Source organism: Pygocentrus nattereri, chromosome 13 (assembly GCF_015220715.1).
Source record: "Pygocentrus nattereri isolate fPygNat1 chromosome 13, fPygNat1.pri, whole genome shotgun sequence".
In the NCBI taxonomy this organism is placed as follows: Eukaryota; Metazoa; Chordata; class Actinopteri; order Characiformes; family Serrasalmidae; genus Pygocentrus; species Pygocentrus nattereri.
Window position 1 is genome coordinate 37,102,532 of NC_051223.1, and position 7,584 is coordinate 37,110,115.

Below are 7,584 nucleotides of genomic sequence, written 5' to 3' on the forward strand. Positions count from 1 at the left end.
CATTAGTGAAAGAATGGATCGCTCTCAGGAGTTCAGTGAATTCCAGTGTGGTACCGTCATCGGATGCCAACCCTATGGGTTAAGAATGCGATCTCACTCAAGTTCATATGCTTGTGAAGGCAGACGAGCGAATATTTTTGGCAATTTTATGCCCAAAACATTTACATACAACTAGGGCTGGGCAATAAAATGATATGATAATTATCTTAATATAAGTCTCTCGATAGAACTATAAGAAATGTTCAATATAACAGAGCATTCTCACACTTCCATGTTCTAGCAAGGCCGACAGTCCTTAGGGGTCCTTTTTTTTTTTTTTTTTTTTTTTTAAAGAGAGCCCACAATTTAGAGGGGGCCATTGGCCCATCTTCAATATAGACAGTGGACTGAACCAATCAGGATATAGGACGAAAGCGGCCCCACCCCCTCTCTGCGTGGTCTGCTGTAACTCCTGCTACGTTCAGTGTTGAGCGCGTATGTTAGGAGAGGCAGCATGGAGAAACAGAAGCGGCAGAAAGGGGGAACGCAGAACTTGCGTGCAAAGAAATGGAAGAGTCTCACTTTAGATGCTGCAAAATGCGTAAAAATCACAGACGTGTTCGCTGCTGTAGCCACCACATCCTCTGTAGGTGAAGACAGCAGCAGCAGCAGACAAGGAGAGGAGCAGCCAAAGATGCGGGCTTTTGAAAGGGAAGCCGAGGGACAGACTGAGCAGGAAAGCATAGTACGTAAGCAGGTAGTAACGTTAGGATAACACAGGGACTTTGAGGTGATGGAGGTAACGTTAGCTCTGTTACATGAGAATGATGGGCAATGGCGATTGATTAGTATCAGTATTTAGTGGTATTGCATACTTCCCAAAATCTGGCATGAAACAGCTCCCTTTCATGGATCCCTCTTTTTTTTGGTTAGGAAGCCTTTGTCTCTCAGGTTTTGTTGACTGTTCGTTTTCACAAAGAAAGCAATATAGGTTAACTCCTCTGATTACGTTTATGCATATGAGCACCAAAAAGCACGACATTTAAGGAGCTTATCAACCTTGCAATATGAGCAGAAGGGCTTCAACAGAAAGTACAACAGGAAAAACGACAGGAAAAATAACCTCACAATTTAGAAAGCAAATCAGTAAGCCAGCTATGGCTTTAATGCCGACATAAATCTGCAAATACACTCTTACAAAGTTATTTTACATGTAGAAATTAGGTTATGATATGCTAATATTTGAGGTGATAAGAAACTTACCGTATATCAAACGTTTATGATGGCGCCCGTTTCGCAGCTTGCCTTGATTTAAACTGTACGAAAGTAAGTTGCGCCGACCTAGTTCACCAATGTTGCTCTGACATCTAGAAAAATTACGTAGATTTTGATGAGCTTGTTGAGTTCAGTTTATACTGCAAACTATAGGTTCATTAAGCATAAAAATATTTAGAAACAGCGTAAACATGTTTATTTTGTGTGAATTTTAATGAAATTTTAAGTATAATTTGCTCTGAGTCAGAATCAGTTTTTCTTTAGCTTAGATGGGAGCAGAAGATCCACCTCTGTTAATGCCACAGTGCCTCGCCTGGGCTCATGAGGTTGCTAATAGACCAGAACTTTGACTTCTTGAGATGTTCACATATGCAGCACACATGCTGCATACCTGACATATAACATGTAGCCAGCTAAGAGTTTATAGGCACTGTATTTTGTCTTGTTTATGTGACTTATGTGGTACAAATCACTGCAAGGGCACAGAAACACTTCCAAAAACACAGTGAACACAGTTCAGTGCTGCATTCAAAAATGCAAGTTAAAATTCTAAAATGCAAAGAAGAAACCATATATAAACAGGATACAGAAACACTGCCACATTCTCTGGGCCTGAGTTCAATTAAGATGGACGGCAATGAATTGGAAAAGTGTCCTGTGGTCCAACAAGTCCAAATTTGAAATTCTTTTTGGAAATCATGGACGCTGTGTCCTCTGAGCTATAGAGCAAGCAAGAAAGAAAAACATTTCACTGTTGCTGAAAGAAGAAGTGATGCAGCACAGTGATAAACATGCCAACATGTTCCAACATTTATTGAAATGTGCTGCAAATTCAAAATGAGCATATATTCTTCAAAATGAATACAGCTGATCAGGTTCAGCGTTTGATATGTTGTCTTTGTACTTTTTCAATAAACATGTGGTTAAAATAATTTGCACATCAATGCATTCTATTCATATTTACACTTTTGCACAGTATGCCAACTTTTCCTTGGAAACATGGTTGTATAAAGAGTTTTATCCATTTGTCTAAAATATGGCCTGTGCAAACATGATGGTATATTGTTTTATTATATCCAACAATTTCAACCATAAATCTTAAGATAGAAATAGATAGGAATAAAATTGCGTTCTAAAATACTAGAAAATGTCATATTTAAGTGTGATCTTTGAAGAGGGTGTGTTAACTTACACTATATTTCCAAAAGTATTCACTCACCCATCCAAATAATTTAATTCAGGTCTTCCAATCACTTCCATGGCCACAGGTGTATAAACCCAAGCCCCTAGGCCTGCAGACTGCTTCTACAGACATTAGTGAAAGAATGGATCGCTCTCAGGAGTTCAGTGAATTCCAGTGTGGTACCGTCATCGGATGCCAACCCTATGGGTTAAGAATGCGATCTCACTCAAGTTCATATGCTTGTGAAGGCAGACGAGCGAATATTTTTGGCAATTTTATGCCCAAAACATTTACATACAACTAGGGCTGGGCAATAAAATGATATGATAATTATCTTAATATAAGTCTCTCGATAGAACTATAAGAAATGTTCAATATAACAGAGCATTCTCACACTTCCATGTTCTAGCAACAGCCATAGAGCTTTTTTACTGCAAGGAAGGCGACACTACTCTGTCTTCCCCCATGAGAGGGCACAATTCTGAGTTTTTGGACATGACTGGAGGGAAGACGACGAGTAAAATATGTCACCAAATACACTTTAGCAATGTCTGAAATGAGGAGTTATACATTCCCTGTTTGAGTGGAGCGATCGTCAATCTGCTCTCCTGTGACCGAATGTGAGTGACGAGTGGTGTAGCTGTACTGTCCTACAGTGAACTCATCTCTTTCTGTACATCCTAACAGGCTTTAGCTTTAGCATTAAATCACATCTACTCCTCACAACTACAGCACTGTTACAGCGCTCAGTCATATTTAAGTATTAGTGTTTTCCCGAGCAATGAAAATGAAAGAAAGAAGTGGGTCCATGTCAGTTACAGCCCTGATTTAAACAAAAGTAAATGGAGGAAGCTGTGAGGTATTGGAGAGCGGGAGAGCGCTATCTTTCCAGGCTAGCTGTTTTTAGCAGCTGGCTAACTTGAAGCAGTGCTTTGTCACTCGCAGCACACTGTAGATTGTCACTGAAGATGAAACAAGACAAAAAAAGTGCTGATTTCAGTTTAAATGCAGCTAAGTAGAGGATTCTGTCTGGTGTGAGAGAATCACACTCCAGTTAATACGTCTACACAGTGAGCGTCAGATATATTGAGGTTCACCCCTCAAACTACTATGATAGCATAGAGAAATCCAGTCATCTGCTAGCTGGTGTTTGTTAGGCGTGACGGCAGTAAGGCGGTGTGATCAATGACTAACCTACCAAGCCACCCATAACCAGATAGCCCAGCACTCGTCACCAGACGGCTAAAAATTATTTTTTAAAGTTTTCTTTCTTAAATTACGATTGTTACAAAAACTTCGGCTGTGCTTTTCCAGCTGGTGAAAACAGCTAACCAGTGTCACAGATTTGTGAAAAGTTCCACTGTTTGGTGAGTGTTTGTCAAGTTCTGACCATAAAGGATAGTTTAAAACAGCAACTGACCACTCAGGGGCAAAACTCAGCCTTCACACCTGCAAGAAATAATCATTTGACATTAATCGCGATATGTACTGATATCAAATTATATGGATTGTGTTTATTGTGGTAAGATTTTTGGCTGTATCGCCCAGCTCTACATAGAACTGGAAACATCTCATAGTAGTAGAACAGATCAGATGAAGTGCTGGATAAGAAATCTCATGATTATCTCCTGTTATGAAATTTGCAACCTTTTACTATAGAATATATTTCTTACTCCTAGGAATATGCACCTTTTGTGAATGATCTACTCTACTGTGTTATATGCTATTATATTCTGTATTGTGTGTGTATCATCCGTGTGTTTGCTGTGGAAACTGTACCCTGGACATTCAGAACATTGTGGTCATTTCATTCTTTCTGGTACTGAATTTCCTTCGTGATCAATAAAGTATCTATCTATCTATCTATCTATCTATCTATCTATCTATCTATCTATCTATCTATCTATCTATCTATCTATCTATCTATCTATCTATCTATCTATCTATCTATCTATCTATCTATCTATCTATCTATCTATCTATCTATCTACCCACCTTTCCTTTGTCACGTCTGTTGTTGACAACTGTCCAAACTGTTACGTGTCTGAGCCTATATAACCACGACCAATGGATCCTTGGGTCAATTTGTCTGTGAAAAGTCTGATTACTTCCAATCAAATGACCGTATTTTGTTAATTAAATATCGTCTCTGTTTTTTATGTGTGTTTTTGTGTGAACATGTTGACTTTTTAAGATGATGAAAAATAACATCTATTGTTTTTAATGTGTTAAACTGAAACCGTTGAAGTCTTTTTAGTATTATTTGAGCGTGTCACATCACAGAATGGAATCATATCACAGAAATTAATACTTTTTGTATTGTATGGTGTTTTTTCATGCAGTTTTAAATGTTTATCTTTACACATAACAACTGAACAATAAATATAGAGTCGAAGGATTTAATGGGAAGCATCATTACATACAAAGTCACGATTCAGTTAAATTTCACATGCTGTATTTGCATTAGATATGGATAGATTTCCTTAGATAACAGACCACTATTCTATGTCACTCTGTATATAGAACATTTGCAAATTTTGTAAAAGCAATTCAATACATGTACTACAATAAATGTAATTTTACCAAAGTTTTATCTTCAGCTCACTTCCAAACAAAGAAATCCCCATTGTGCTGCCGAGGGTCACCCCAGTGCCCAGAACCTTTGCTTCTATCTTAGTTGGGCTAATTTTGACACCTGTGTCGACTCCCAGCCCAAGTTTCGCTTCAACTGGTCCAGCAGATGCAGATGCACCTCCAACCTCAGCTCGAGCCATGGCACCAGCTTCAAACACATTAGCCTCAGCACATGCAGAAGCATTTGGACCTCTGGCTTCAGCCTCAAAGATGCTCCAGTGTGCTCCAGCTCGTCCTATTCCAGCCTCAGCCACAGCTCCAACCTTTGGGACGCGTTTTCCAGGTTCATCTTCAAAACCATCTGCATATATGTCTGCATTAGCATACAGTTCATCAGCATATGCTTCTGCTGGCCTGTCAAAGTTGTCTATGAGATGAAGCAAGGGTTGATCATCTGCAATGAATTGAGAACAGTTAGTAAACAGTCCAGGCAGTTGGAGGTGCAGCAGTCATTCATAAGGCTGATTCTGATTAACTAAAAAATGTTAGTTCAAATCTACTGTCATTTAGTGGTGCAAAGCCCCACCAGCAAAGCATCATTCTTTCATAGCAGAGGTGTGGACTCGAGTCATATGACTTGTTCTTTGGTTTCTGTTGCCAACTAAACTCAATTAAAACTAGTTGTGAAAAAGTGATTTTTGACTTGAAAAATCTAGCTAATAATGTTAAAATAATAAATGATGATGTTGATGGCTGTAAAATGTTGCACAAATGTTGCTACCATAAATGAAGTTCCACCTTAAATTCTGTGCCACCTTAATTTTAGTACCTCATTATATTAGAGTTCCAGCGGAAATTCTGTGCCACCTTAAATTTAGTGTTATATTAATTGTATTTCCACCTTAAAATTCAGTGCCACCTTAAATGTAGTTCCGCCTCAAATTCTGTGCCATGTTAAAAGAAGCTATATCTTAAATTTTGTTCCACCTTAATTTGAGTCCTACCTTAAAAGGAGTTAAAACTTAAATTCAGTGCCACCATAAATTTAGTCCTATGTTAACTGCAGTTCCATATCAAATTCAGTGCCACCTTTAGTTCCATCTTAAATTCTGGGCAACTTTAAATTTAGTGGTATTTTAATTGCAATTCCACCTTAAATTTAGTGGAATTCAATTAGAAAAGCACAAACAACCTAATCAGGTATAAGTCCTACGATCTTTCAAAGTTTCGTGGCTCTAGCTCAAAAACTGTGGGACAAGAAACATTTTATTTTTGAGAAGTAGAATAATAATAATGATAATAATGATAATAATAATAAGATTACAAATAACAATAAGTTGACCTCGCAACTTAACTAGAAGCTGATTTTAGTTTGCTGAGCTAGTTTTAGTGCTATATTTTTATTTTAATCCCATGTGCTCAAAGTTCTCAACTCTCCTAAATTATATTCAAATACAAAGGTTTTTATTTTGTTGTTAAGTTCAATTAGTACTTAAAAAATAACACACAGCTCCACACTACTAACATGCTGTGATTAAAAGGCTGTATTACTGTACTACTGTACATTTTGGTGTTCGGTGTTGAAAAGGCGTAAATATGCTGAATAATGCACTCTGACTTGTTTAGGACCTGAGACTTGCCTGTATTGATTCAGGACTCGACTTGGGACTTGACTCTGGACTTGAGACTTGACTCTGGACTTGAGACTTACTTGCAACTTAACTTAACTTGTTCCCACCTCTATTGTAGAGTGGCAAGCAGCAAAAATCAACCAAAATGAAAAGTCCAGTATAAAAGTCTGCATCGATTAACACCAGAGATTTACATACATCACTTTATACTGGCTGATTTTTAGATGTGTAAATCCACCCTGAATATCACAACAGAAAGCAAAGAGAGAGAATGAGATAATGTTCCCTTAACACTAGAATTAGAACTGAAAACTGAGAAATGCAGATCCAGATTTTTAACTAGAAGTTGTATTCTAGCTCTGTAGTGCTGGTTGCGTACAGAGGAGGTTTCACTGTAGTGGGCTTACCTGTAATGCACCCCTTCGACATGTTTCACAAGAAGTAGTAGATGGTGAGAGAAAAGGAGAGAGCGAGCCTGCAGAACAGAAGAGGGCAAGTGTTACTCTTTCACTCAGTGAATGAATTGAGTGAACTGTTTCCTCCAGTGATTCCCACTCAATGCATCCTTATGACCAGAAACACAGTCTATAACATAGACACTGCAGTCATGTCCCTGTACTGCATCACACTGACCAGGCTCAGCTTTTCTAATGTTCAGGACTGTAAAGGAGGTTTGAAAGGGAGCAAACTACTGCAGGCTGTAGCCCTCACCTCCCTTAAAAAGACCTTGTAGTGTAGTTTTTTAGTAATAATTAGCTATATTTATCATCATCAGCAGCAATAAAGTTAGGCGTTGTTACTTTGTTGGGGTGGCCGATAGCCCAGTGCTAAGAGAGGTGAACCACTTCAAATACCAACACAGACTGGTTGAGCCCTCAGCCAAGGCATTTGATATTTCTTGGCGGTTTAAATTGCTGTGGTCAAAATTCACCCAAAGTATTA